We start from the raw sequence: 21965 nt of genomic DNA on the forward strand, positions 1-21965 counted from the left end.
GTGCCTTTATTCCACCAGGGCGCGATCTTCTCACAAACTTGAAGACTGTCACTCCCCATTCACGTTTTACAACTTATTGTTAATGATAAAGAGACAGCTTTTTACACACAGTTTTAAACAAAGTACTGATATTATTCCTCTTCAACTGACCGCTTTGTTTTCTATGCAAAAACCACTTCGCCACAGAAGACTCGATATTATTGGCATAGCAAGTTCTGCTCTTCTCCTTTCAAAACTTGCTAAAAGCTGTATTTAAAAGAACAGATTGGCCGGGGTAATTCACACCCTTCAATGCCAGCTTAATGTTTAGGTTAGTGGGAGTCACAGAGGAATTAGGGATGGAAACTTCTTTGCTGGTGGTAGAAGCGGTCTGGTGAATTTTTAGAGAGAAGAGGCCGTCGATGTTTGAATGTAGAAAATTGTTCTGGCTGCAGCCTGCAGTATGGACTTGTTGGTGTGTGTAGCTCCCAGTGTTCTGACAGCGCGACGTTTTGGGGAAGCATGTGATTCAGCAGCTACCAGTGGGCTTCGTGCGGCGGAGATTTTGTGGCTGTTAGCGGAGTTGATAACAGAGGGTCGTTAAGAGAAGCCTGCATGCAGTAGGCAAAGGAGTAATGTTTGCCGGCGGGGGACGTGCGGCGATTAACCTGTGCGGTAGTGAAAAGGAGTTAAAAAGAAGGAAGTGTGCGGATGCGGAAAGAATGGAATAATTGTGGTAGGCTGCCGGCTGAGTAGTTTGGTGAATGTTTGGTGTGGGTCCGGCGCTGCCGATTGGATGGTGGTGCTGCAGTGTGAGTCAGATAAAAAAAAAAAAAACCAGGAGTAGGATCCAATGGGACTAACTGGCATGTATAGACGCGTGTAATGCAAAAGGGCTGTTTTTGGTCACGTCTCTCGCTTACGGCCATACCACCCTGAACACGCCCGATCTCATTCGATCTCGGAAGCCAAGCAGGGTAGGGTCTGGTCAGTACTTGGATGGGAGACCTCCTGGGAATACCAGGTGCTGTAAGCTTTTCTCACTTTTACTTTATACAGGGGGCGCTCCACTTCACGATTAATTTAAATCTATCACTCCCCTTCCATTTTACTATTTTATATATATATATTTTTTTCTCTCATTCATAAAGGCAGCTTTTAGAAACCGTTTTACTCTAAATACTTCCTGGTAATTCTAGGTGCTGTAAGCTGTTCGTGCCTTTATTCCACCAGGGCGCGATCTTCTCACAAACTTGAAGACTGTCACTCCCCATTCACGTTTTACAACTTATTGTTAATGATAAAGAGACAGCTTTTTACACACAGTTTTAAACAAAGTACTGATATTATTCCTCTTCAACTGACCGCTTTGTTTTCTATGCAAAAACCACTTCGCCACAGAAGACTCGATATTATTGGCATAGCAAGTTCTGCTCTTCTCCTTTCAAAACTTGCTAAAAGCTGTATTTAAAAGAACAGATTGGCCGGGGTAATTCACACCCTTCAATGCCAGCTTAATGTTTAGGTTAGTGGGAGTCACAGAGGAATTAGGGATGGAAACTTCTTTGCTGGTGGTAGAAGCGGTCTGGTGAATTTTTAGAGAGAAGAGGCCGTCGATGTTTGAATGTAGAAAATTGTTCTGGCTGCAGCCTGCAGTATGGACTTGTTGGTGTGTGTAGCTCCCAGTGTTCTGACAGCGCGACGTTTTGGGGAAGCATGTGATTCAGCAGCTACCAGTGGGCTTCGTGCGGCGGAGATTTTGTGGCTGTTAGCGGAGTTGATAACAGAGGGTCGTTAAGAGAAGCCTGCATGCAGTAGGCAAAGGAGTAATGTTTGCCGGCGGGGGACGTGCGGCGATTAACCTGTGCGGTAGTGAAAAGGAGTTAAAAAGAAGGAAGTGTGCGGATGCGGAAAGAATGGAATAATTGTGGTAGGCTGCCGGCTGAGTAGTTTGGTGAATGTTTGGTGTGGGTCCGGCGCTGCCGATTGGATGGTGGTGCTGCAGTGTGAGTCAGATAAAAAAAAAAAAAACCAGGAGTAGGATCCAATGGGACTAACTGGCATGTATAGACGCGTGTAATGCAAAAGGGCTGTTTTTGGTCACGTCTCTCGCTTACGGCCATACCACCCTGAACACGCCCGATCTCATTCGATCTCGGAAGCCAAGCAGGGTAGGGTCTGGTCAGTACTTGGATGGGAGACCTCCTGGGAATACCAGGTGCTGTAAGCTTTTCTCACTTTTACTTTATACAGGGGGCGCTCCACTTCACGATTAATTAAAATCTATCACTCCCCTTCCATTTTACTATTTTATATATATTTTTTTTTTTCTCTCATTCATAAAGGCAGCTTTTAGAAACCGTTTTACTCTAAATACTTCCTGGTAATTCAAGGTGCTGTAAGCTGTTCGTGCCTTTATTCCACCAGGGCGCGATCTTCTCACAAACTTGAAGACTGTCACTCCCCATTCACGTTTTACAACTTATTGTTAATGATAAAGAGACAGCTTTTTACACACAGTTTTAAACAAAGTACTGATATTATTCCTCTTCAACTGACCGCTTTGTTTTCTATGCAAAAACCACTTCGCCACAGAAGACTCGATATTATTGGCATAGCAAGTTCTGCTCTTCTCCTTTCAAAACTTGCTAAAAGCTGTATTTAAAAGAAGAGATTGGACGGGGTAATTCACACCCTTCAATGCCAGCTTAATGTTTAGGTTAGTGGGAGTCACAGAGGAATTAGGGATGGAAACTTCTTTGCTGGTGGTAGAAGCGGTCTGGTGAATTTTTAGAGAGAAGAGGCCGTCGATGTTTGAATATAGAAAATTGTTCTGGCTGCAGCCTGCATTATGGACTTGTTGGTGTGTGTAGCTCCCAGTGTTCTGACAGCGCGACGTTTTGGGGAAGCATGTGATTCAGCAGCTACCAGTGGGCTTCGTGCGGCGGAGATTTTGTGGCTGTTAGCGGAGTTGATAACAGAGGGTCGTTAAGAGAAGCCTGCATGCAGTAGGCAAAGGAGTAATGTTTGCCGGCGGGGGACGTGCGGCGATTAACCTGTGCGGTAGTGAAAAGGAGTTAAAAAGAAGGAAGTGTGCGGATGCGGAAAGAATGGAATAATTGTGGTAGGCTGCCGGCTGAGTAGTTTGGTGAATGTTTGGTGTGGGTCCGGCGCTGCCGATTGGATGGTGGGGCTGCAGTGTGAGTCAGATAAAAAAAAAAAAAGAACATTAGTAGGATCCAATGGGACCAACTGGCATGTATAGAGGCGTGTAATGCAAAAGGGCTGTTTTTGGTAGCATGTCTCGCTTACGGCCATACCACCCTGAACACACCCGATCTCGTCTGATCTCGGAAGCTAAGCAGCGTAGGGTCTGGTTAGTACTTGGATGGGAGACCACCTGGGAATACCAGGTGCTGTAAGCTTTTCTCACTTTTACTTTATACAGGGGGCGCTCCACTTCACGATTAATTTAAATCTATCACTCCCCTTCCATTTTACTATTTTATATATATATTTTTTTTTTCTCTCATTCATAAAGGCAGCTTTTAGAAACCGTTTTACTCTAAATACTTCCTGGTAATTCTAGGTGCTGTAAGCTGTTCGTGCCTTTATTCCACCAGGGCGCGATCTTCTCACAAACTTGAAGACTGTCACTCCCCATTCACGTTTTACAACTTATTGTTAATGATAAAGAGACAGCTTTTTACACACAGTTTTAAACAAAGTACTGATATTATTCCTCTTCAACTGACCGCTTTGTTTTCTATGCAAAAACCACTTCGCCACAGAAGACTCGATATTATTGGCATAGCAAGTTCTGCTCTTCTCCTTTCAAAACTTGCTAAAAGCTGTATTTAAAAGAACAGATTGGCCGGGGTAATTCACACCCTTCAATGCCAGCTTAATGTTTAGGTTAGTGGGAATCACAGAGGAATTAGGGATGGAAACTTCTTTGCTGGTGGTAGAAGCGGTCTGGTGAATTTTTAGAGAGAAGAGGCCGTCGATGTTTGAATGTAGAAAATTGTTCTGGCTGCAGCCTGCAGTATGGACTTGTTGGTGTGTGTAGCTCCCAGTGTTCTGACAGCGCGACGTTTTGGGGAAGCATGTGATTCAGCAGCTACCAGTGGGCTTCGTGCGGCGGAGATTTTGTGGCTGTTAGCGGAGTTGATAACAGAGGGTCGTTAAGAGAAGCCTGCATGCAGTAGGCAAAGGAGTAATGTTTGCCGGCGGGGGACGTGCGGCGATTAACCTGTGCGGTAGTGAAAAGGAGTTAAAAAGAAGGAAGTGTGCGGATGCGGAAAGAATGGAATAATTGTGGTAGGCTGCCGGCTGAGTAGTTTGGTGAATGTTTGGTGTGGGTCCGGCGCTGCCGATTGGATGGTGGTGCTGCAGTGTGAGTCAGATAAAAAAAAAAAAAACCAGGAGTAGGATCCAATGGGACTAACTGGCATGTATAGACGCGTGTAATGCAAAAGGGCTGTTTTTGGTCACGTCTCTCGCTTACGGCCATACCACCCTGAACACGCCCGATCTCATTCGATCTCGGAAGCCAAGCAGGGTAGGGTCTGGTCAGTACTTGGATGGGAGACCTCCTGGGAATACCAGGTGCTGTAAGCTTTTCTCACTTTTACTTTATACAGGGGGCGCTCCACTTCACGATTAATTTAAATCTATCACTCCCCTTCCATTTTACTATTTTATATATATATATATTTTTCTCTCATTCATAAAGGCAGCTTTTACACACCGTTTTACTCTAAATACTTCCTGGTAATTCTAGGTGCTGTAAGCTGTTCGTGCCTTTATTCCACCAGGGCGCGATCTTCTCACAAACTTGAAGACTGTCACTCCCCATTCACGTTTTACAACTTATTGTTAATGATAAAGAGACAGCTTTTTACACACAGTTTTAAACAAAGTACTGATATTATTCCTCTTCAACTGACCGCTTTGTTTTCTATGCAAAAACCACTTCGCCACAGAAGACTCGATATTATTGGCATAGCAAGTTCTGCTCTTCTCCTTTCAAAACTTGCTAAAAGCTGTATTTAAAAGAAGAGATTGGCCGGGGTAATTCACACCCTTCAATGCCAGCTTAATGTTTAGGTTAGTGGGAATCACAGAGGAATTAGGGATGGAAACTTCTTTGCTGGTGGTAGAAGCGGTCTGGTGAATTTTTAGAGAGAAGAGGCCGTCGATGTTTGAATGTAGAAAATTGTTCTGGCTGCAGCCTGCAGTATGGACTTGTTGGTGTGTGTAGCTCCCAGTGTTCTGACAGCGCGACGTTTTGGGGAAGCATGTGATTCAGCAGCTACCAGTGGGCTTCGTGCGGCGGAGATTTTGTGGCTGTTAGCGGAGTTGATAACAGAGGGTCATTAAGAGAAGCCTGCATGCAGTAGGCAAAGGAGTAATGTTTGCCGGCGGGGGACGTGCGGCGATTACCCTGTGCGGTAGTGAAAAGGAGTTAAAAAGGAGGAAGTGTGCGGATGCGGAAAGAATGGAATAATTGTGGTAGGCTGCCGGCTGAGTAGTTTGGTGAATGTTTGGTGTGGGTCCGGAGCTGCCGATTGGATGGTGGTGCTGCAGTGTGAGTCAGATAAAAAAAAAAAAAACCAGGAGTAGGATCCAATGGGACTAACTGGCATGTATAGACGCGTGTAATGCAAAAGGGCTGTTTTTGGTCGCGTCTCTCGCTTATGGCCATACCACCCTGAACACACCCGATCTCATCCGATCTCGGAAGCCAAGCAGGGTAGGGTCTGGTTAGTACTTGGATGGGAGACCTCCTGGGAATACCAGGTGCTGTAAGCTTTTCTCACTTTTACTTTATACAGGGGGCGCTCCACTTCACGATTAATTTAAATCTATCACTCCCCTTCCATTTTACTATTTTATATATATATTTTTTTTTCTCTCATTCATAAAGGCAGCTTTTACACACCGTTTTACTCTAAATACTTCCTGGTAATTCTAGGTGCTGTAAGCTGTCCTTGCCTTTATTCCACCAGGGCGCGATCTTCTCACAAACTTGAAGACTGTCACTCCCCATTCACGTTTTACAACTTATTGTTAATGATAAAGAGACAGCTTTTTACACACAGTTTTAAACAAAGTACTGATATTATTCCTCTTCAACTGACCGCTTTGTTTTCTATGCAAAAACCACTTCGCCACAGAAGACTCGATATTATTGGCATAGCAAGTTCTGCTCTTCTCCTTTCAAAACTTGCTAAAAGCTGTATTTAAAAGAACAGATTGGCCGGGGTAATTCACACCCTTCAATGCCAGCTTAATGTTTAGGTTAGTGGGAATCACAGAGGAATTAGGGATGGAAACTTCTTTGCTGGTGGTAGAAGCGGTCTGGTGAATTTTTAGAGAGAAGAGGCCGTCGATGTTTGAATGTAGAAAATTGTTCTGGCTGCAGCCTGCAGTATGGACTTGTTGGTGTGTGTAGCTCCCAGTGTTCTGACAGCGCGACGTTTTGGGGAAGCATGTGATTCAGCAGCTACCAGTGGGCTTCGTGCGGCGGAGATTTTGTGGCTGTTAGCGGAGTTGATAACAGAGGGTCGTTAAGAGAAGCCTGCATGCAGTAGGCAAAGGAGTAATGTTTGCCGGCGGGGGACGTGCGGCGATTAACCTGTGCGGTAGTGAAAAGGAGTTAAAAAGAAGGAAGTGTGCGGATGCGGAAAGAATGGAATAATTGTGGTAGGCTGCCGGCTGAGTAGTTTGGTGAATGTTTGGTGTGGGTCCGGCGCTGCCGATTGGATGGTGGTGCTGCAGTGTGAGTCAGATAAAAAAAAAAAAAAAACAGGAGTAGGATCCAATGGGACTAACTGGCATGTATAGACGCGTGTAATGCAAAAGGGCTGTTTTTGGTCACGTCTCTCGCTTACGGCCATACCACCCTGAACACGCCCGATCTCATTCGATCTCGGAAGCCAAGCAGGGTAGGGTCTGGTCAGTACTTGGATGGGAGACCTCCTGGGAATACCAGGTGCTGTAAGCTTTTCTCACTTTTACTTTATACAGGGGGCGCTCCACTTCACGATTAATTTAAATCTATCACTCCCCTTCCATTTTACTATTTTATATATATATATATTTTTCTCTCATTCATAAAGGCAGCTTTTACACACCGTTTTACTCTAAATACTTCCTGGTAATTCTAGGTGCTGTAAGCTGTTCGTGCCTTTATTCCACCAGGGCGCGATCTTCTCACAAACTTGAAGACTGTCACTCCCCATTCACGTTTTACAACTTATTGTTAATGATAAAGAGACAGCTTTTTACACACAGTTTTAAACAAAGTACTGATATTATTCCTCTTCAACTGACCGCTTTGTTTTCTATGCAAAAACCACTTCGCCACAGAAGACTCGATATTATTGGCATAGCAAGTTCTGCTCTTCTCCTTTCAAAACTTGCTAAAAGCTGTATTTAAAAGAAGAGATTGGCCGGGGTAATTCACACCCTTCAATGCCAGCTTAATGTTTAGGTTAGTGGGAATCACAGAGGAATTAGGGATGGAAACTTCTTTGCTGGTGGTAGAAGCGGTCTGGTGAATTTTTAGAGAGAAGAGGCCGTCGATGTTTGAATGTAGAAAATTGTTCTGGCTGCAGCCTGCAGTATGGACTTGTTGGTGTGTGTAGCTCCCAGTGTTCTGACAGCGCGACGTTTTGGGGAAGCATGTGATTCAGCAGCTACCAGTGGGCTTCGTGCGGCGGAGATTTTGTGGCTGTTAGCGGAGTTGATAACAGAGGGTCATTAAGAGAAGCCTGCATGCAGTAGGCAAAGGAGTAATGTTTGCCGGCGGGGGACGTGCGGCGATTACCCTGTGCGGTAGTGAAAAGGAGTTAAAAAGGAGGAAGTGTGCGGATGCGGAAAGAATGGAATAATTGTGGTAGGCTGCCGGCTGAGTAGTTTGGTGAATGTTTGGTGTGGGTCCGGAGCTGCCGATTGGATGGTGGTGCTGCAGTGTGAGTCAGATAAAAAAAAAAAAAACCAGGAGTAGGATCCAATGGGACTAACTGGCATGTATAGACGCGTGTAATGCAAAAGGGCTGTTTTTGGTCGCGTCTCTCGCTTATGGCCATACCACCCTGAACACACCCGATCTCATCCGATCTCGGAAGCCAAGCAGGGTAGGGTCTGGTTAGTACTTGGATGGGAGACCTCCTGGGAATACCAGGTGCTGTAAGCTTTTCTCACTTTTACTTTATACAGGGGGCGCTCCACTTCACGATTAATTTAAATCTATCACTCCCCTTCCATTTTACTATTTTATATATATATTTTTTTTTCTCTCATTCATAAAGGCAGCTTTTACACACCGTTTTACTCTAAATACTTCCTGGTAATTCTAGGTGCTGTAAGCTGTCCTTGCCTTTATTCCACCAGGGCGCGATCTTCTCACAAACTTGAAGACTGTCACTCCCCATTCACGTTTTACAACTTATTGTTAATGATAAAGAGACAGCTTTTTACACACAGTTTTAAACAAAGTACTGATATTATTCCTCTTCAACTGACCGCTTTGTTTTCTATGCAAAAACCACTTCGCCACAGAAGACTCGATATTATTGGCATAGCAAGTTCTGCTCTTCTCCTTTCAAAACTTGCTAAAAGCTGTATTTAAAAGAACAGATTGGCCGGGGTAATTCACACCCTTCAATGCCAGCTTAATGTTTAGGTTAGTGGGAATCACAGAGGAATTAGGGATGGAAACTTCTTTGCTGGTGGTAGAAGCGGTCTGGTGAATTTTTAGAGAGAAGAGGCCGTCGATGTTTGAATGTAGAAAATTGTTCTGGCTGCAGCCTGCAGTATGGACTTGTTGGTGTGTGTAGCTCCCAGTGTTCTGACAGCGCGACGTTTTGGGGAAGCATGTGATTCAGCAGCTACCAGTGGGCTTCGTGCGGCGGAGATTTTGTGGCTGTTAGCGGAGTTGATAACAGAGGGTCATTAAGAGAAGCCTGCATGCAGTAGGCAAAGGAGTAATGTTTGCCGGCGGGGGACGTGCGGCGATTAACCTGTGCGGTAGTGAAAAGGAGTTAAAAAGAAGGAAGTGTGCGGATGCGGAAAGAATGGAATAATTGTGGTAGGCTGCCGGCTGAGTAGTTTGGTGAATGTTTGGTGTGGGTCCGGCGCTGCCGATTGGATGGTGGTGCTGCAGTGTGAGTCAGATAAAAAAAAAAAAAAAGCAGGAGTAGGATCCAATGGGACTAACTGGCATGTATAGACGCGTGTAATGCAAAAGGGCTGTTTTTGGTAGCATCTTTCGCTTACGGCCATACCACCCTGAACACGCCCGATCTCGTCTGATCTTGGAAGCTAAGGAGGGTAGGTTCTGGTTAGTACTTGGATGGGAGACCACCTGGGAATGCCAGGTGCTGTAAGCTTTTCTCACTTTTACTTTATACAGGGGGCGCTCCACTTCACGATTTATTTAAATCTATCACTCCCCTTCCATTTTACTATTTTATATATATATATATTTTTTCTCTCATTCATAAACGCAGCTTTTACACACCGTTCTACTCTAAATACTTCCTGGTAATTCTAGGTGCTGTAAGCTGTCCGTGCCTTTATTCCACCAGGGCGCGATCTTCTCACAAACTTGAAGACTGTCACTCCCCATTCACGTTTTACAACTTATTGTTAATGATAAAGAGACAGATTTTTACACACAGTTTTAAACAAAGTACTGATATTATTCCTCTTCAACTGACCGCTTTGTTTTCTATGCAAAAACCACTTCGCCACAGAAGACTCGATATTATTGGCATAGCAAGTTCTGCTCTTCTCCTTTCAAAACTTGCTAAAAGCTGTATTTAAAAGAACAGATTGGCCGGGGTAATTCACACCCTTCAATGCCAGCTTAATGTTTAGGTTAGTGGGAATCACAGAGGAATTAGGGATGGAAACTTCTTTGCTGGTGGTAGAAGCGGTCTGGTGAATTTTTAGAGAGAAGAGGCCGTCGATGTTTGAATGTAGAAAATAGGTCTGGCTGCAGCCTGCAGTATGGACTTGTTGGTGTGTGTAGCTCCCAGTGTTCTGACAGCGCGACGTTTTGGGGAAGCATGTGATTCAGCAGCTACCAGTGGGCTTCGTGCGGCGGAGATTTTGTGGCTGTTAGCGGAGTTGATAACAGAGGGTCGTTAAGAGAAGCCTGCATGAGGTAGGCAAAGGAGTAATGTTTGCCGTCGGGGGACGTGCGGCGATTAACCTGTGCGGTAGTGAAAAGGAGTTAAAAAGAAAGAAGTGTGCGGATGCGGAAAGAATGGAATAATTGTGGTAGGCTGCCGGCTGAGTAGTTTGGTGAATGTTTGGTGTGGGTCCGGCGCTGCCGATTGGATGGTGGTGCTGCAGTGTGAGTCAGATAAAAAAAAAAAAAAAACCAGGAGTAGGATCCAATGGGACTAACTGGCATGTATAGACGCGTGTAATGCAAAAGGGCTGTTTTTGGTCGCGTCTCTCGCTTACGGCCATACCACCCTGAACACGCCCGATATCGTCTGATCTCGGAAGCTAAGCAGGGTAGGTTCTGGTTAGTACTTGGATGGGAGACCACCTGGGAATACCAGGTGCTGTAAGCTTTTCTCACTTTTACTTTATACAGGGGGCGCTCCACTTCACGATTAATTTAAATCTATCACTCCCCTTCCATTTTACTATTTTATATATATTTTTATTTTTCTTTCATTCATAAAGGCAGCTTTTACACACCGTTTTACTCTAAATACTTCCTGGTAATTCTAGGTGCTGTAAGCTGTTCGTGCCTTTATTCCACCAGGGCGCGATCTTCTCACAAACTTGAAGACTGTCACTCCCCATTCACGTTTTACAACTTATTGTTAATGATAAAGAGACAGCTTTTTACACACAGTTTTAAACAAAATACTGATATTATTCCTCTTCAACTGACCGCTTTGTTTTCTATGCAAAAAGCACGTCGCCACATAAGACTCGATATTATTGGCATAGCAAGTTCTGCTCTTCTCCTTTCAAAACTTGCTAAAAGCTGTATTTAAAAGAACAGATTGGCCGGGGTAATTCACACCCTTCAATGCCAGCTTAATGTTTGGGTTAGTGGGAATCACAGAGGAATTAGGGATGGAAACTTCTTTGCTGGTGGTAGAAGCGGTCTGGTGAATTTTTAGAGAGAAGAGGCCGTCGATGTTTGAATGTAGAAAATTGTTCTGGCTGCAGCCTGCAGTATGGACTTGTTGGTGTGTGTAGCTCCCAGTGTTCTGACAGCGCGACGTTTTGGGGAAGCATGTGATTCAGCAGCTACCAGTGGGCTTCGTGCGGCGGAGATTTTGTGGCTGTTAGCGGAGTTGATAACAGAGGGTCGTTAAGAGAAGCCTGCATGAGGTAGGCAAAGGAGTAATGTTTGCCGTCGGGGGACGTGCGGCGATTAACCTGTGCGGTAGTGAAAAGGAGTTAAAAAGAAGGAAGTATGCGGATGCGGAAAGAATGGAATAATTGTGGTAGGCTGCCGGCTGAGTAGTTTGGTGAATGTTTGGTGTGGGTCCGGCGCTGCCGATTGGATGGTGGTGCTGCAGTGTGAGTCAGATAAAAAAAAAAAAAAACCAGGAGTAGGATCCAATAGGACTAACTGGCATGTATAGACGCGTGTAATGCAAAAGGGCTGTTTTTGGTCGCGTCTCTCGCTTATGGCCATACCACCCTGAACACGCCCGATATCGTCTGATCTCGGAAGCTAAGCAGGGTAGGTTCTGGTTAGTACTTGGATGGGAGACCACCTGGGAATACCAGGTGCTGTAAGCTTTTCTCACTTTTACTTTATACAGGGGGCGCTCCACTTCACGATTAATTTAAATCTATCACTCCCCTTCCATTTTACTATTTTATATATATATTTTTTTTTCTCTCATTCATAAAGGCAGCTTTTACACACCGTTTTACTCTAAATACTTCCTGGTAATTCTAGGTGCTGTAAGCTGTCCGTGCCTTTATTCCACCAGGGCGCGATCTTCTCACAAACTTGAAGACTGTCACTCCCCATTCACGTTTTACAACTTATTGTTAATGATAAAGAGACAGCTTTTTACACACAGTTTTAAACAAAGTACTGATATTATTCCTCTTCAACTGACCGCTTTGTTTTCTATGCAAAAACCACTTCGCCACAGAAGACTCGATATTATTGGCATAGCAAGTTCTGCTCTTCTCCTTTCAAAACTTGCTAAAAGCTGTATTTAAAAGAAGAGATTGGCCGGGGTAATTCACACCCTTCAATGCCAGCTTAATGTTTAGGTTAGTGGGAATCACAGAGGAATTAGGGATGGAAACTTCTTTGCTGGTGGTAGAAGCGGTCTGGTGAATTTTTAGAGAGAAGAGGCCGTCGATGTTTGAATGTAGAAAATTGTTCTGGCTGCAGCCTGCAGTATGGACTTGTTGGTGTGTGTAGCTCCCAGTGTTCTGACAGCGCGACGTTTTGGGGAAGCATGTGATTCAGCAGCTACCAGTGGGCTTCGTGCGGCGGAGATTTTGTGGCTGTTAGCGGAGTTGATAACAGAGGGTCGTTAAGAGAAGCCTGCATGAGGTAGGCAAAGGAGTAATGTTTGCCGTCGGGGGACGTGCGGCGATTAACCTGTGCGGTAGTGAAAAGGAGTTAAAAAGAAGGAAGTGTGCGGATGCGGAAAGAATGGAATAATTGTGGTAGGCTGCCGGCTGAGTAGTTTGGTGAATGTTTGGTGTGGGTCCGGCGCTGCCGATTGGATGGTGGTGCTGCAGTGTGAGTCAGATAAAAAAAAAAAAAAACCAGGAGTAGGATCCAATGGGACTAACTGGCATGTATAGACGCGTGTAATGCAAAAGGGCTGTTTTTGGTCGCGTCTCTCGCTTATGGCCATACCACCCTGAACACGCCCGATATCGTCTGATCTCGGAAGCTAAGCAGGGTAGGTTCTGGTTAGTACTTGGATGGGAGACCACCTGGGAATACCAGGTGCTGTAAGCTTTTCTCACTTTTACTTTATACAGGGGGCGCTCCACTTCACGATTAATTTAAATCTATCACTCCCCTTCCATTTTACTATTTTATATATATTTTTTTTTTTCTCTCATTCATAAAGGCAGCTTTTACACACCGTTTTACTCTAAATACTTCCTGGTAATTCTAGGTGCTGTAAGCTGTCCGTGCCTTTATTCCACCAGGGCGCGATCTTCTCACAAACTTGAAGACTGTCACTCCCCATTCACGTTTTACAACTTATTGTTAATGATAAAGAGACAGCTTTTTACACACAGTTTTAAACAAAGTACTGATATTATTCCTCTTCAACTGACCGCTTTGTTTTCTATGCAAAAACCACTTCGCCACAGAAGACTCGATATTATTGGCATAGCAAGTTCTGCTCTTCTCCTTTCAAAACTTGCTAAAAGCTGTATTTAAAAGAACAGATTGGCCGGGGTAATTCACACCCTTCAATGCCAGCTTAATGTTTAGGTTAGTGGGAATCACAGAGGAATTAGGGATGGAAACTTCTTTGCTGGTGGTAGAAGCGGTCTGGTGAATTTTTAGAGAGAAGAGGCCGTCGATGTTTGAATGTAGAAAATTGTTCTGGCTGCAGCCTGCAGTATGGACTTGTTGGTGTGTGTAGCTCCCAGTGTTCTGACAGCGCGACGTTTTGGGGAAGCATGTGATTCAGCAGCTACCAGTGGGCTTCGTGCGGCGGAGATTTTGTGGCTGTTAGCGGAGTTGATAACAGAGGGTCGTTAAGAGAAGCCTGCATGCGGTAGGCAAAGGAGTAATGTTTGCCGGCGGGGGACGTGCGGCGATTAACCTGTGCGGTAGTGAAAAGGAGTTAAAAAGAAGGAAGTGTGCGTGTGCGGAAAGAATGGAATAATTGTGGTAGGCTGCCGGCTGAGTAGTTTGGTGAATGTTTGGTGTGGGTCCGGCGCTGCCGATTGGATGGTGGTGCTGCAGTGTGAGTCAGAAAAAAAAAAAAAAAAAACCAGGAGTAGGATCCAATGGGACTAACTGGCATGTATAGACGCGTGTAATGCAAAAGGGCTGTTTTTGGTCACGTCTCTTGCTTATGGCCATACCACCCTGAACACGCCCGATCTCATCTGATCTCGGAAGCCAAGCAGGGTAGGGTCTGGTTAGTACTTGGATGGGAGACCTCCTGGGAATACCAGGTGCTGTAAGCTTTTCTCACTTTTACTTTATACAGGGGGCGCTCCACTTCACGATTAATTTCAATCTATCACTCCCCTTCCATTTTACTATTTTATATATATATTTTTTTTTTCTCTCATTCATAAAGGCAGCTTTTACACACCGTTTTACTCTAAATACTTCCTGGTAATTCTAGGTGCTGTAAGCTGTCCGTGCCTTTATTCCACCAGGGCGCGATCTTCTCACAAACTTGAAGACTGTCACTCCCCATTCACGTTTTACAACTTATTGTTAATGATAAAGAGACAGCTTTTTACACACAGTTTTAAACAAAGTACTGATATTATTCCTCTTCAACTGACCGCTTTGTTTTCTATGCAAAAAGCACTTCGCCACAGAAGACTCGATATTATTGGCATAGCAAGTTCTGCTCTTCTCCTTTCAAAACTTGCTAAAAGCTGTATTTAAAAGAACAGATTGGCCGGGGTAATTCACACCCTTCAATGCCAGCTTAATGTTTAGGTTAGTGGGAATCACAGAGGAATTAGGGATGGAAACTTCTTTGCTGGTGGTAGAAGCGGTCTGGTGAATTTTTAGAGAGAAGAGGCCGTCGATGTTTGAATGTAGAAAATTGTTCTGGCTGCAGCCTGCAGTATGGACTTGTTGGTGTGTGTAGCTCCCAGTGTTCTGACAGCGCGACGTTTTGGGGAAGCATGTGATTCAGCAGCTACCAGTGGGCTTCGTGCGGCGGAGATTTTGTGGCTGTTAGCGGAGTTGATAACAGAGGGTCGTTAAGAGAAGCCTGCATGCGGTAGGCAAAGGAGTAATGTTTGCCGGCGGGGGACGTGCGGCGATTAACCTGTGCGGTAGTGAAAAGGAGTTAAAAAGAAGGAAGTGTGCGTATGCGGAAAGAATGGAATAATTGTGGTAGGCTGCCGGCTGAGTAGTTTGGTGAATGTTTGGTGTGGGTCCGGCGCTGCCGATTGGATGGTGGTGCTGCAGTGTGAGTCAGATAAAAAAAAAAAAAAACCAGGAGTAGGATCCAATGGGACTAACTGGCATGTATAGACGCGTGTAATGCAAAAGGGCTGTTTTTGGTAGCATCTCTCGCTTATGGCCATACCACCCTGAACACGCCCGATATCGTCTGATCTCGGAAGCTAAGCAGGGTAGGTTCTGGTTAGTACTTGGATGGGAGACCACCTGGGAATACCAGGTGCTGTAAGCTTTTCTCACTTTTACTTTATACAGGGGGCGCTCCACTTCACGATTAATTTCAATCTATCACTCCCCTTCCATTTTACTATTTTATATATATATTTTTTTTTTCTCTCATTCATAAAGGCAGCTTTTACACACCGTTTTACTCTAAATACTTCCTGGTAATTCTAGGTGCTGTAAGCTGTCCGTGCCTTTATTCCACCAGGGCGCGATCTTCTCACAAACTTGAAGACTGTCACTCCCCATTCACGTTTTACAACTTATTGTTAATGATAAAGAGACAGCTTTTTACACACAGTTTTAAACAAAGTACTGATATTATTCCTCTTCAACTGACCGCTTTGTTTTCTATGCAAAAAGCACTTCGCCACAGAAGACTCGATATTATTGGCATAGCAAGTTCTGCTCTTCTCCTTTCAAAACTTGCTAAAAGCTGTATTTAAAAGAACAGATTGGCCGGGGTAATTCACACCCTTCAATGCCAGCTTAATGTTTAGGTTAGTGGGAATCACAGAGGAATTAGGGATGGAAACTTCTTTGCTGGTGGTAGAAGCGGTCTGGTGAATTTTTAGAGAGAAGAGGCCGTCGATGTTTGAATGTAGAAAATTGTTCTGGCTGCAGCCTGCAGTATGGACTTGTTGGTGTGTGTAGCTCCCTGTGTTCTGACAGCGCGACGTTTTGGGGAAGCATGTGATTCAGCAGCTACCAGTGGGCTTCGTGCGGCGGAGATTTTGTGGCTGTTAGCGGAGTTGATAACAGAGGGTCGTTAAGAGAAGCCTGCATGCGGTAGGCAAAGGAGTAATGTTTGCCGGCGGGGGACGTGCGGCGATTAACCTGTGCGGTAGTGAAAAGGAGTTAAAAAGAAGGAAGTGTGCGTATGCGGAAAGAATGGAATAATTGTGGTAGGCTGCCGGCTGAGTAGTTTGGTGAATGTTTGGTGTGGGTCCGGCGCTGCCGATTGGATGGTGGTGCTGCAGTGTGAGTCAGAAAAAAAAAAAAAAAAAACCTGGAGTAGGATCCAATGGGACTAACTGGCATGTATAGACGCGTGTAATGCAAAAGGGCTGTTTTTGGTCGCGTCTCTTGCTTATGGCCATACCACCCTGAACACGCCCGATCTCATCTGATCTCGGAAGCCAAGCAGGGTAGGGTCTGGTTAGTACTTGGATGGGAGACCTCCTGGGAATACCAGGTGCTGTAAGCTTTTCTCACTTTTACTTTATACAGGGGGCGCTCCACTTCACGATTTATTTAAATCTATCACTCCCCTTCCATTTTACTATTTTATATATATATATTTTTTTCTCTCATTCATAAAGGCAGCTTTTACACACCGTTTTACTCTAAATACTTCCTGGTAATTCTAGGTGCTGTAAGCTGTCCGTGCCTTTATTCCACCAGGGCGCGATCTTCTCACAAACTTGAAGACTGTCACTCCCCATTCACGTTTTACAACTTATTGTTAATGATAAAGAGACAGCTTTTTACACACAGTTTTAAACAAAGTACTGATATTATTCCTCTTCAACTGACCGCTTTGTTTTCATTGCAAAAACCACTTCGCCACAGAAGACTCGATATTATTGGCATAGCAAGTTCTGCTCTTCTCCTTTCAAAACTTGCTAAAAGCTGTATTTAATAGAACAGATTGGCCGGGGTAATTCACACCCTTCAATGCCAGCTTAATGTTTAGGTTAGTGGGAATCACAGAGGAATTAGGGATGGAAACTTCTTTGCTGGTGGTAGAAGCGGTCTGGTGAATTTTTAGAGAGAAGAGGCCGTCGATGTTTGAATGTAGAAAATAGGTCTGGCTGCAGCCTGCAGTATGGACTTGTTGGTGTGTGTAGCTCCCAGTGTTCTGACAGCGCGACGTTTTGGGGAAGCATGTGATTCAGCAGCTACCAGTGGGCTTCGTGCGGCGGAGATTTTGTGGCTGTTAGCGGAGTTGATAACAGAGGGTCGTTAAGAGAAGCCTGCATGAGGTAGGCAAAGGAGTAATGTTTGCCGTCGGGGGACGTGCGGCGATTAACCTGTGCGGTAGTGAAAAGGAGTTAAAAAGAAGGAAGTGTGCGGATGCGGAAAGAATGGAATAATTGTGGTAGGCTGCCGGCTGAGTAGTTTGGTGAATGTTTGGTGTGGGTCCGGCGCTGCCGATTGGATGGTGGTGCTGCAGTGTGAGTCAGATAAAAAAAAAAAAAAACCAGGAGTAGGATCCAATGGGACTAACTGGCATGTATAGACGCGTGTAATGCAAAAGGGCTGTTTTTGGTCGCGTCTCTCGCTTATGGCCATACCACCCTGAACACGCCCGATATCGTCTGATCTCGGAAGCTAAGCAGGGTAGGTTCTGGTTAGTACTTGGATGGGAGACCACCTGGGAATACCAGGTGCTGTAAGCTTTTCTCACTTTTACTTTATACAGGGGGCGCTCCACTTCACGATTAATTTAAATCTATCACTCCCCTTCCATTTTACTATTTTATATATATATATTTTTTTCTCTCATTCATAAAGGCAGCTTTTACACACCGTTTTACTCTAAATACTTCCTGGTAATTCTAGGTGCTGTAAGCTGTCCGTGCCTTTATTCCACCAGGGCGCGATCTTCTCACAAACTTGAAGACTGTCACTCCCCATTCACGTTTTACAACTTATTGTTAATGATAAAGAGACAGCTTTTTACACACAGTTTTAAACAAAGTACTGATATTATTCCTCTTCAACTGACCGCTTTGTTTTCTATGCAAGAACCACTTCGCCACAGAAGACTCGATATTATTGGCATAGCAAGTTCTGCTCTTCTCCTTTCAAAACTTGCTAAAAGCTGTATTGAAAAGAACAGATTGGCCGGGGTAATTCACACCCTTCAATGCCAGCTTAATGTTTAGGTTAGTGGGAATCACAGAGGAATTAGGGATGGAAACTTCTTTGCTGGTGGTAGAAGCGGTCTGGTGAATTTTTAGAGAGAAGAGGCCGTCGATGTTTGAATGTAGAAAATTGTTCTGGCTGCAGCCTGCAGTATGGACTTGTTGGTGTGTGTAGCTCCCAGTGTTCTGACAGCGCGACGTTTTGGGGAAGCATGTGATTCAGCAGCTACCAGTGGGCTTCGTGCGGCGGAGATTTTGTGGCTGTTAGCGGAGTTGATAACAGAGGGTCGTTAAGAGAAGCCTGCATGAGGTAGGCAAAGGAGTAATGTTTGCCGTCGGGGGACGTGCGGCGATTAACCTGTGCGGTAGTGAAAAGGAGTTAAAAAGAAGGAAGTGTGCGGATGCGGAAAGAATGGAATAATTGTGGTAGGCTGCCGGCTGAGTAGTTTGGTGAATGTTTGGTGTGGGTCCGGCGCTGCCGATTGGATGGTGGTGCTGCAGTGTGAGTCAGATAAAAAAAAAAAAAAAACCAGGAGTAGGATCCAATGGGACTAACTGGCATGTATAGACGCGTGTAATGCAAAAGGACTGTTTTTGGTCACGTCTCTCGCTTATGGCCATACCACCCTGAACACGCCCGATATCGTCTGATCTCGGAAGCTAAGCAGGGTAGGTTCTGGTTAGTACTTGGATGGGAGACCACCTGGGAATACCAGGTGCTGTAAGCTTTTCTCACTTTTACTTTATACAGGGGGCGCTCCACTTCACGATTAATTTAAATCTATCACTCCCCTTCCATTTTACTATTTTATATATATATTTTTTTTTTCTCTCATTCATAAAGGCAGCTTTTACACACCGTTTTACTCTAAATACTTCCTGGTAATTCTAGGTGCTGTAAGCTGTCCGTGCCTTTATTCCACCAGGGCGCGATCTTCTCACAAACTTGAAGACTGTCACTCCCCATTCACGTTTTACAACTTATTGTTAATGATAAAGAGACAGCTTTTTACACACAGTTTTAAACAAAGTACTGATATTATTCCTCTTCAACTGACCGCTTTGTTTTCTATGCAAAAAGCACTTCGCCACAGAAGACTCGATATTATTGGCATAGCAAGTTCTGCTCTTCTCCTTTCAAAACTTGCTAAAAGCTGTATTTAAAAGAACAGATTGACCGGGGTAATTCACACCCTTCAATGCCAGCTTAATGTTTAGGTTAGTGGGAATCACAGAGGAATTAGGGATGGAAACTTCTTTGCTGGTGGTAGAAGCGGTCTGGTGAATTTTTAGAGAGAAGAGGCCGTCGATGTTTGAATGTAGAAAATTGTTCTGGCTGCAGCCTGCAGTATGGACTTGTTGGTGTGTGTAGCTCCCAGTGTTCTGACAGCGCGACGTTTTGGGGAAGCATGTGATTCAGCAGCTACCAGTGGGCTTCGTGCGGCGGAGATTTTGTGGCTGTTAGCGGAGTTGATAACAGAGGGTCGTTAAGAGAAGCCTGCATGCAGTAGGCAAAGGAGTAATGTTTGCCGGCGGGGGACGTGCGGCGATTAACCTGTGCGGTAGTGAAAATGAGTTAAAGAGAAGGAAGTGTGCGGATGCGGAAAGAATGGAATAATTGTGGTAGGCTGCCGGCTGAGTAGTTTGGTGAATGTTTGGTGTGGGTCCGGCGCTGCCGATTGGATGGTGGTGCTGCAGTGTGAGTCAGATAAAAAAAAAAAAAACCAGGAGTAGGATCCAATGGGACTAACTGGCATGTATAGACGCGTGTAATGCAAAAGGACTGTTTTTGGTCGCGTCTCTCGCTTATGGCCATACCACCCTGAACACGCCCGATATCGTCTGATCTCGGAAGCTAAGCAGGGTAGGTTCTGGTTAGTACTTGGATGGGAGACCACCTGGGAATACCAGGTGCTGTAAGCTTTTCTCACTTTTACTTTATACAGGGGGCGCTCCACTTCACGATTAATTTAAATCTATCACTCCCCTTCCATTTTACTATTTTATATATATATATTTTTTTTTCTCTCATTCATAAAGGCAGCTTTTACACATCGTTTTACTCTAAATACTTCCTGGTAATTCTAGGTGCTGTAAGCTGTCCGTGCCTTTATTCCACCAGGGCGCGATCTTCTCACAAACTTGAAGACTGTCACTCCCCATTCACGTTTTACAACTTATTGTTAATGATAAAGAGACAGCTTTTTACACACAGTTTTAAACAAAGTACTGATATTATTCCTCTTCAACTGACCGCTTTGTTTTCTATGCAAAAACCACTTCGCCACAGAAGACTCGATATTATTGGCATAGCAAGTTCTGCTCTTCTCCTTTCAAAACTTGCTAAAAGCTGTATTTAAAAGAACAGATTGGCCGGGGTAATTCACACCCTTCAATGCCAGCTTAATGTTTAGGTTAGTGGGAATCACAGAGGAATTAGGGATGGAAACTTCTTTGCTGGTGGTAGAAGCGGTCTGGTGAATTTTTAGAGAGAAGAGGCCGTCGATGTTTGAATGTAGAAAATTGTTCTGGCTGCAGCCTGCAGTATGGACTTGTTGGTGTGTGTAGCTCCCAGTGTTCTGACAGCGCGACGTTTTGGGGAAGCATGTGATTCAGCAGCTACCAGTGGGCTTCGTGCGGCGGAGATTTTGTGGCTGTTAGCGGAGTTGATAACAGAGGGTCGTTAAGAGAAGCCTGCATGAGGTAGGCAAAGGAGTAATGTTTGCCGTCGGGGGACGTGCGGCGATTAACCTGTGCGGTAGTGAAAAGGAGTTAAAAAGAAGGAAGTGTGCGGATGCGGAAAGAATGGAATAATTGTGGTAGGCTGCCGGCTGAGTAGTTTGGTGAATGTTTGGTGTGGGTCCGGCGCTGCCGATTGGATGGTGGTGCTGCAGTGTGAGTCAGATAAAAAAAAAAAAAAACCAGGAGTAGGATCCAATGGGACTAACTGGCATGTATAGACGCGTGTAATGCAAAAGGACTGTTTTTGGTTACGTCTCTCGCTTATGGCCATACCACCCTGAACACGCCCGATATCGTCTGATCTCGGAAGCTAAGCAAGGTAGGTTCTGGTTAGTACTTGGATGGGAGACCACCTGGGAATACCAGGTGCTGTAAGCTTTTCTCACTTTTACTTTATACAGGGGGCGCTCCACTTCACGATTAATTTAAATCTATCACTCCCCTTCCATTTTACTATTTTATATATATATTTTTTTTTTCTCTCATTCATAAAGGCAGCTTTTACACACCGTTTTACTCTAAATACTTCCTGGTAATTCTAGGTGCTGTAAGCTGTCCGTGCCTTTATTCCACCAGGGCGCGATCTTCTCACAAACTTGAAGACTGTCACTCCCCATTCACGTTTTACAACTTATTGTTAATGATAAAGAGACAGCTTTTTACACACAGTTTTAAACAAAGTACTGATATTATTCCTCTTCAACTGACCGCTTTGTTTTCTATGCAAAAACCACTTCGCCACAGAAGACTCGATATTATTGGCATAGCAAGTTCTGCTCTTCTCCTTTCAAAACTTGCTAAAAGCTGTATTTAAAAGAACAGATTGGCCGGGGTAATTCACACCCTTCAATGCCAGCTTAATGTTTAGGTTAGTGGGAATCACAGAGGAATTAGGGATGGAAACTTCTTTGCTGGTGGTAGAAGCGGTCTGGTGAATTTTTAGAGAGAAGAGGCCGTCGATGTTTGAATGTAGAAAATTGTTCTGGCTGCAGCCTGCAGTATGGACT

At 44.6% G+C, this 21965-nt stretch overlaps 18 non-coding genes across 18 annotated transcripts; all 18 read left to right on the top strand.

The window, feature by feature from the left end:
* Nucleotides 1-896: 896 nt before the first annotated feature.
* LOC125733410 (5S ribosomal RNA) lies at nucleotides 897-1015 on the top strand. Its single transcript, XR_007392756.1, has one exon. It is a non-coding gene; the product is annotated as a 5S ribosomal RNA (ribosomal RNA).
* A 1075-nt stretch (nucleotides 1016-2090) lies between these two features.
* On the top strand, nucleotides 2091-2209 carry LOC125733411 (5S ribosomal RNA). Its single transcript, XR_007392757.1, has one exon. It is a non-coding gene; the product is annotated as a 5S ribosomal RNA (ribosomal RNA).
* A 1076-nt stretch (nucleotides 2210-3285) lies between these two features.
* Nucleotides 3286-3404, top strand: LOC125733376 (5S ribosomal RNA). Its single transcript, XR_007392720.1, has one exon. It is a non-coding gene; the product is annotated as a 5S ribosomal RNA (ribosomal RNA).
* Nucleotides 3405-4480: 1076 nt separating this feature from the next.
* Nucleotides 4481-4599, top strand: LOC125733412 (5S ribosomal RNA). Its single transcript, XR_007392758.1, has one exon. It is a non-coding gene; the product is annotated as a 5S ribosomal RNA (ribosomal RNA).
* A 1075-nt stretch (nucleotides 4600-5674) lies between these two features.
* On the top strand, nucleotides 5675-5793 carry LOC125735142 (5S ribosomal RNA). Its single transcript, XR_007394440.1, has one exon. It is a non-coding gene; the product is annotated as a 5S ribosomal RNA (ribosomal RNA).
* A 1076-nt stretch (nucleotides 5794-6869) lies between these two features.
* Nucleotides 6870-6988, top strand: LOC125733413 (5S ribosomal RNA). Its single transcript, XR_007392759.1, has one exon. It is a non-coding gene; the product is annotated as a 5S ribosomal RNA (ribosomal RNA).
* Nucleotides 6989-8063: 1075 nt separating this feature from the next.
* Nucleotides 8064-8182, top strand: LOC125735154 (5S ribosomal RNA). The gene has a single exon (XR_007394451.1). It is a non-coding gene; the product is annotated as a 5S ribosomal RNA (ribosomal RNA).
* Nucleotides 8183-9258: 1076 nt separating this feature from the next.
* LOC125730706 (5S ribosomal RNA) lies at nucleotides 9259-9377 on the top strand. Its single transcript, XR_007391001.1, has one exon. It is a non-coding gene; the product is annotated as a 5S ribosomal RNA (ribosomal RNA).
* Nucleotides 9378-10455: 1078 nt separating this feature from the next.
* LOC125736362 (5S ribosomal RNA) lies at nucleotides 10456-10574 on the top strand. The gene has a single exon (XR_007395642.1). It is a non-coding gene; the product is annotated as a 5S ribosomal RNA (ribosomal RNA).
* Nucleotides 10575-11650: 1076 nt separating this feature from the next.
* On the top strand, nucleotides 11651-11769 carry LOC125736941 (5S ribosomal RNA). Its single transcript, XR_007396208.1, has one exon. It is a non-coding gene; the product is annotated as a 5S ribosomal RNA (ribosomal RNA).
* Nucleotides 11770-12845: 1076 nt separating this feature from the next.
* LOC125736942 (5S ribosomal RNA) lies at nucleotides 12846-12964 on the top strand. The gene has a single exon (XR_007396209.1). It is a non-coding gene; the product is annotated as a 5S ribosomal RNA (ribosomal RNA).
* A 1077-nt stretch (nucleotides 12965-14041) lies between these two features.
* LOC125733049 (5S ribosomal RNA) lies at nucleotides 14042-14160 on the top strand. The gene has a single exon (XR_007392407.1). It is a non-coding gene; the product is annotated as a 5S ribosomal RNA (ribosomal RNA).
* A 1077-nt stretch (nucleotides 14161-15237) lies between these two features.
* Nucleotides 15238-15356, top strand: LOC125736943 (5S ribosomal RNA). Its single transcript, XR_007396210.1, has one exon. It is a non-coding gene; the product is annotated as a 5S ribosomal RNA (ribosomal RNA).
* A 1078-nt stretch (nucleotides 15357-16434) lies between these two features.
* Nucleotides 16435-16553, top strand: LOC125733050 (5S ribosomal RNA). Its single transcript, XR_007392408.1, has one exon. It is a non-coding gene; the product is annotated as a 5S ribosomal RNA (ribosomal RNA).
* A 1076-nt stretch (nucleotides 16554-17629) lies between these two features.
* LOC125736944 (5S ribosomal RNA) lies at nucleotides 17630-17748 on the top strand. The gene has a single exon (XR_007396211.1). It is a non-coding gene; the product is annotated as a 5S ribosomal RNA (ribosomal RNA).
* A 1077-nt stretch (nucleotides 17749-18825) lies between these two features.
* LOC125736945 (5S ribosomal RNA) lies at nucleotides 18826-18944 on the top strand. The gene has a single exon (XR_007396212.1). It is a non-coding gene; the product is annotated as a 5S ribosomal RNA (ribosomal RNA).
* A 1076-nt stretch (nucleotides 18945-20020) lies between these two features.
* On the top strand, nucleotides 20021-20139 carry LOC125736947 (5S ribosomal RNA). The gene has a single exon (XR_007396214.1). It is a non-coding gene; the product is annotated as a 5S ribosomal RNA (ribosomal RNA).
* A 1078-nt stretch (nucleotides 20140-21217) lies between these two features.
* Nucleotides 21218-21336, top strand: LOC125731033 (5S ribosomal RNA). Its single transcript, XR_007391323.1, has one exon. It is a non-coding gene; the product is annotated as a 5S ribosomal RNA (ribosomal RNA).
* The last annotated feature ends 629 nt before the right edge of the window (nucleotides 21337-21965 follow it).

Source organism: Brienomyrus brachyistius, chromosome 2, assembly GCF_023856365.1.
Source record: "Brienomyrus brachyistius isolate T26 chromosome 2, BBRACH_0.4, whole genome shotgun sequence".
NCBI classification, from domain to species: Eukaryota; Metazoa; Chordata; class Actinopteri; order Osteoglossiformes; family Mormyridae; genus Brienomyrus; species Brienomyrus brachyistius.